Consider the following 7,355-nt stretch of genomic DNA (forward strand, 5'->3'; position numbering starts at 1 on the left):
AAAAAATTAAGTTCTTTATCGAAAAAAGAAATCAGACTGCAATATGTGCAAACAACAGCTTTTTCCCCCTATAGATTTCTTAAAATCGGGTGATAAGTATTTCATAGCAGCCAGCAAACCACATAGACAGAACTAGGCACGTCATGTGGGACCATCTGTCGGATATGAAACTCAACAACTCGAGAACGATGTGAGATATACTTCTGCCCTCAATTTTAAATGAAATTTCAATATTTTAGCTACATGTAATTTGCTGCAATGTATCAGCTAAGATCAATGACTTCGAAAGTTTATGCAATGCGTTTTAAACACTGCAAATTCTTTAAAATGTCATGCAATTAATACTTTTGTGATGCAGTGCAGTACATATGAAGGATAAAGAAAAGAAATACAGCCTTTTATCGAGTGAAAATATCAGACAGAAAGATGTGCAAAAGTAAAATTTTTCTTCGAATAGTATTCGAAAAATTGGATGATAAATATTTCTTATTGGCCAGAACACAACTCCTCAGCACACGCTTCAGCGTTTCACAAGTAGTACACCTATAACAACAGATGCCTCAGTACAGAATGCGGAGAGCATGTCTATGTCATCGAAATGCTTTTTGTCTCCCTCACTTGATGTTGTCTTTCTTCTCCCTAATACTCAGCACCCGATTTTATACTTTATCCTCTTGTAACTCCCATCATGTCTCCTCACTCTCTCATCTGCCATCTTTTGCATCCTTGCCTTTACTGCATTCCCCATTTCCTCTGCCATAATCTCTAAGCTTGTTGGAAACCTAACTATCTCTGTCAGCAAGAACTTAGACATTTTACCCTCCATTGCTTGATAAGATGAGTAACGTGTGGAGTTTCTTTTTACACTGTCCAGAACGTCCTCAAAGAAGTGGACACACACAGAGCATCTAGAGCGCTTAGTGCTTGTGAGATTCGACATAAAGCGTCCTATCTCACACATATTCCGCTCGCAGGGTTGCTTGCCGGCCGACAGGCAGATACTTCAATGTGCTTCACACCTTGTTTATTCATAAAATCATTCCACATGTTCAAGGTAAACTAGGACCCAGTAGTAGTTTCTTTGATTTTATCGCCGTTGTGTAATAATTCTCCTCGAGTTTGATAATCAGGGTTTTTACTGTTTGCCTTATGAATTGATACAGTTTGATAAATTTCGAAACACATCTACAATTAAAAAGATGTTTCTTATGCCACACTTTTAATAGGGATAATACTTTTTATTCTGTCCTGCTGGAACGCTGTAAAATATTTCATTCACTGGCACTTATCACATTGTGCCAGGTGTTTCCATACTCTCCTAGTTAGGTTATTGATATGTACATATTTTTCAGATACTTTTGTACACTTCTGCTCCTTGTAAAATCCATAGCTCTCATGTACATAGCCTATGAGTTTCTCTGCGAACTTATCTGGAAAACACAATCTCCAGGTTTCAGTAATACTTATTATGTGAGTACTTTTTATTGTGAGTAACACTTATTCTGATATGATACACCCACACTTATATTAATTCAGTATGTGACTCGCAAAACATACGCTTTGTTGTTCAATTTCTCCATTCGCTATTTTCTACCTGAACAGTTGGCATCTCACTCTACAGAATCACATTTGGACAATCTGTGTTTCCATTGTGTGACATAGTCCTATATAGGGCTTTAGCTGTTTTCTTCAAGGGAACTGCTTTTAGATTTTCACTGTTTAGAAGTGCGCCTTCCTATGTAAGTCTATGCCCCAAGAACTGAATTTTAGCTCTGCAGAATCACATTCGGTCAATCTGTGTGTCATTCCTCAACACCTTAGAACTATGAGCACCTCCTCCAATTGTGCACAGTGCTCATACCATGAACTGGTTAAAATCAGTATGTCATCACCATACCCAACCAGCTTGTGCATAATTTCAGTGCCTTACATGTAGCAGAGGGGATCACAAGAACTGCCACTGAAATAGTCAATCTGAATGGTACAATGTTGACCTATAGCTGTGGCCTTTGAACAAATGTCTGAGTATTTTCTACTTTCTTCCACCAACGTGATCTGACAAAAGCCTCACATTAAGTCCACATTCAACACTAGTTTTACTTTGTGGAAACTTTACAGTACTTCTGCCATATTAACCCTCCACTACACGCGTGATTTTTTTTACCTCCACTACACGCGCGTGGCCTGAGAGTCCGCATTGCGTTTTATATCATTTTCATGAACAATTCTGACATTACAGTTGGCAAATATAATATATTCGAGTCTGGATAACATAAATAAAACAATGAATTCGTAAACACAATGTATTTCAGCATCAGTAGTGTACGTTAAATATTTTAAATCATAATTTACCCGTAAACCAAAAAGAATATTTATTGTACTCTCTGAAATTTACGTTCGTTCTGTTTTTCACTGTTTTTCCAAATGAATATTAACCAACACTTATCTTAAGTAAATTACTTCAGAAACTTTTTCAGAAAACTATAGTTTACAGCCTCACTGTCAATTCGAGTAAATCACTCATGGTGGTTGCAATTTTCAATGAACTCACTGCACAGATGTGCACTGACATGTTCCAGGCATACAAATTTGTTGCACACATTGCAGGAAATTCTCATTGTTCTGTTTTTTTTCCTATCACAGAAGTTGCATCTTCCTCGAGCTGTTGTTTGTGGAGGTCTAGGAAGAGCTTCAGCTGTTGGTAATACCAAAATTTCCTTGATACGATTCTTGATGTTCACCAGTGTACTTAGATGATTGACCTTCATTGTCATATAATTATGCAACAGTTCTTTGGCAAGAACTTTTAGATAGTCTTTTCTGGGAATTGTTGAATCTGAATTGTTCTTGTAAATTATGTATCCATTGATTCCTGCAATATTTAGAAGAGGGGAAAAAGTTATAAATGGCCATCTTCTGGTAATTATTGTCACAGAGTATGTACATTTCATCTCATCAACTTTATCCACATCAGATTTAGTCTTGCTGTAAAATGTTATTATTTCCAGCTTGCACTTTGACTATTGACTCCAGATCACGACATTCTTCATTACCAAGCTCTTCATCCAACCATTACAAAACCTGATCGTCATCCACCGTTCTTCTGAAAAAAAAGTGTATAACTTATTTCACTAATCGGTGTTGGTCAATGAAAAGGCTCATAATTGTATGACAGTTTGGATAATAAATAAATAAAAGCAGTTTCTAAAATTAACTGTCTATGTTTTGTAATGTTATAAAGGAAGAAACCTCCTTACCTGCAACACATCATAAAAGAACTGATGATAGAACCGCGCCACACGATTGCACACACGCGGACTGACACTCTGCACCTCACTAGACTGGTGCTTCTGGCAATAATGACTAACTTCAATTGTTGCCAATAATTCGTTACGGAAGGTTGGGAAGGCAGAAAAATCCGCTATTCGAAATCTTGAATTTATAAGTGATTGTTGATGGAAAGATAAGACTGCAGACTCCAAGTCCGCAGTGCGTGTAACAGTGGGTTAACTGGCTGACTATGTGTGCTCTCTAACGATGACCTTATTGAATTTGCTTGCTTCCAGGACCATTCATACAATGTTATCCTTCTTCTTTACACTGAGATGACAGAAGTCATGGGACAGTGATATTCACATATACAGACAGCGGTAGTATCGCTTACACAATGTGTAAAGTAGCAGCTCATTGATGGAGCTTTCATTTCTACTCCTATGGTTCATGTAAAATGGTTTTCACTGTGATTAAGGCCACATGATGGGAATCAACAGACTTTGATTGTGGAATGGTATTGGAGTTAAGGAATGGAACGTTCCATTTTGGAAATCGTCAGGGAATTCCATATTCCGAGATTCACAGTACAAAGAGCGTGCTGAGATCACCAACTTCGGGCATTTTCTCTTACCATAGACAATGCAGTGGCTGACGGCCTTTACTTAACGAATAGACATTGCGTGAAATAACCACATAAATCAATGTGGGGCATATGACGAACGTATCCGTTAGGCCAGCGGCAAGAAATTTGGAATTAATGGGCTATGGCAGCATACATCTGACATGAGTGCCTTTGTTAACAGCACGAAACCACCTGCCTTGCCTTTCCTAGGCTCATGACCATATTTATTGGACACTAGACGTCTGAAAAACCGAGACTTGGTCAGATGAGTCCCAATTTTAGTCGGTAAGAGTTGATGGCATGGTTCGATTGTGGTGTATGCTCCTTGAAGCCATGGACCCATGTTGCCAACAAGGCACTGTACAAGCTGGTGGAGGCTCTATAACGAAACATACTGGGTCATCTTATCCAACTGAACCGATCATTTCCAGTGGTTATGATTCGCTACTTGGAGACCATTTGCAACCATTCATGGGCATCATGTTCCCAAACACTGATGGAATTTTTACCGATAATAATGCTTGATGTCATCAGTGCACAGTTGTTTGCAATTGTTTTGTGCAACATTCAGGACAATTCGAGCGAATGATTTGGCTATCCAGATCACTTGACATGAATCCCATTGAACATTTATGGGACATAATTGAGAGATCAGTTCATGCACAATATCCTGCACCAGCAACACTCTCGCAATTATGGGTGGCTATAGAGGCAGCTAGACTCAATATTTCTGCAGGACTCTCTAGCGACTTGTGAAATCCATTTACGTGAAGTTTCTGCAGTATGTAAGGCAAAAGGAGTTCTGACACAATGTTTCGAGGGATCTCGTGATTTTTGTCGCCTAGTGGCATTGTGACATCAGCATTACAGTAATCAGCTCTACACCACTCCAAGATGTCCCATTCCAACATTTCTTCTAGCCTGACCTTTCAACTTCCCTATCAGCAATTTAAATTATGTATGGCTTTACCTAAATCGGTTCATGCACTCTCACCTTAACTGAATACTCAACCCAGCCACCCTATCATGTTTGTCTGAGAAGGCATCTTCACATTGGCGCAACAAATTGCCAAATTCTTCTTCCTTTTTAGTGATTAAAATATTTCCAATCTGCTCAGTGATATTATTCATTTGCTCTTTCAACATACGCTATCCATCCCAACTTGCAATTCTTTCCATGTGGCTACACAGTATTCCTCTGTGAACATATCATTAAATTTCACTTTGTGCTTTATATTTCTTATCTCAGACTCAAAGCATCTTTCTTGGCGTTTAAGTGAGGACCCATATTTCCATAAAAATGCATATCTAGTACTACATCTTTAATTAACTCTTTTACTGTGAAATATCTTAAATCAAACCTGTAATGGTCACACTTAAATTCTAATATCATCTCGTTTTTATTGACCTACTCAGTTCATCGTGACAATTCTGATTTTGACACCAGCTACTGGAAATATTCCTACATCCTTAGCCCCACATATATTTATAAGCTCTTCTGACAGCACTCAAATGTTGCTACCTGAATCCAGAAGTCCACTTTCTTCTTCATGTACTTCGACCTCCAGTACAGGCTGTAATCATTTATCTTCTTCCCACTCCAAACACTTTTCCCTTAATGGATCTTTTTATGTCTCTTCCAGTGTTCTCCATTTCCAATGCATTCATCTCATCTGTCAAACCATCTTCAACCGCATTGTCTCCTTCCATTAATTCATCAAATAATTCTTTCACCCCTGCTTCACCTTGTCCCTTATCAAGTTCTACCTACTTCAGCCTTTCAAAATCGCTCATGCCCATATAATGTCTGTAATTTTGATGTAATATGGAGTCTTCTATAGTGCAATCGTTTAGATTTTTTGCACTCCAGTCTAGTTTGACTTCATCTCTCAAAGCAAGAGATTAGATCCCCTAAACAGAATTTAATGCAGCTAACTTTTCCTCTGCCATATTACTCTCTAATGCTTTACCCTTCGCACATAAAGTATAGTTACTTAATCCACCCTTTTTGTATTCCTCCAACAACACTGCACCTGATTCCTCCAACCTATCACCTTAACTATTCCTGCTGATAAGACGAACACTACATCGCATACACCGAAATTATTTGCATTGAACCTGTATTTAAGCTTAAATCTTCCTTCTATCTGGGAGTACACCTTCAAAATTAACGTCGCCCTCCATTTCCATCACATTAGATCATATTTCACCCATTGCTCTAAGGCCTGCTCCCTGACATTGATATCACAGACGTTTACTGCAGACATCTTTTCAACTTCACAATCTCTTATAAACTATTCATCAGGTGCTTCTCTTATACCTAGCTCCTCTCTTCTTCTGCCAAATGTTCTTGTCACCTGAAATTGTTCACCCCCCCCCCCCCGCAATTTCGATAACAGTGATTTTAAAATTTTCCCGTATGATCTCCAATCATTAACACTGTATTTCACTTCCTCCTTTATGTATCACTCAGTAAGAAATTATGGGGAACCTATTGTGCTGGATCGTGAAATTAACACTATGTTCTCTAAGTCTGACTCAAAACTACTCACTGACATTTATCATCATATGATACCAATGGCTATCCTGCCTCTACAGATATAAATCCTTTCATTCCCTCTTCTGATGCATCTAATCCAGTAGCATCACAGTCCTTCTCCACTACTTTGTTCTCTGAAATCTCCTACATCCCTTTTAACCTCTGTCGCTACATTTACAGCATTACTACCTACATTGCAATGCTTACTGATGCTGAATTTTATGCTGGTTGAGATTTCTTTACATTGTATCTCTGCCAAGTTTTCAGTCGCTTCTGGTCTCGAACCTAATAACGAATTTTTTCTCTAATGTTTTCTGCTATTAGCAGAATTAAATAATTCTTTTACGCCCCTTTTCTCATCATGTAATCTAACTTTCCCATATATTCCTCTCCTGTTAGTGTTACAGTGCTTCTAAGGTCTCACTACTTTCTTCTGCTTTACTATTTCAGTATCCATAATTTTAGCCTTTCTTTCTAATTCCCTATACCCCTCTGGGTTAGCTGTCCATTTCGTCCTTTGTAGAGCCAGTCTACATTGCTATCACCAGACATAATATGTGGCGATATCTAGTTTCCTGGTCTCTTGTTGTGGTTATACTTTCAATGCATTGCTGGTCCTTCAAAACTTCACGCACTATCGTCATTTCTAATACTTTCTTCCTGGTTATTCCCCCTTTGATAGTGTTTCCATTAGTGTTGCTGTTCCTTTCCATTAGTGTTACTATTCCTGTGAAACTGATTAGATAGATTCCTGCTGTGTTGGTTAAAATTCCCATTGTAGTTCTTTTTCTCTTGCTTGCTGCCAAAACTCATTGGTTTAAATTTAAGTGTTTGTTGGAGTTTCTCAAAAACAATCTAGTATTTCACCTAATGTTTGTGTTGGGTGATGTGCTAAGTCACATCAACAGCATCATTAGCATA

The sequence above is a fragment of the Schistocerca gregaria genome, chromosome 2 (assembly GCF_023897955.1).
Source record: "Schistocerca gregaria isolate iqSchGreg1 chromosome 2, iqSchGreg1.2, whole genome shotgun sequence".
In the NCBI taxonomy this organism is placed as follows: domain Eukaryota; kingdom Metazoa; phylum Arthropoda; class Insecta; order Orthoptera; family Acrididae; genus Schistocerca; species Schistocerca gregaria.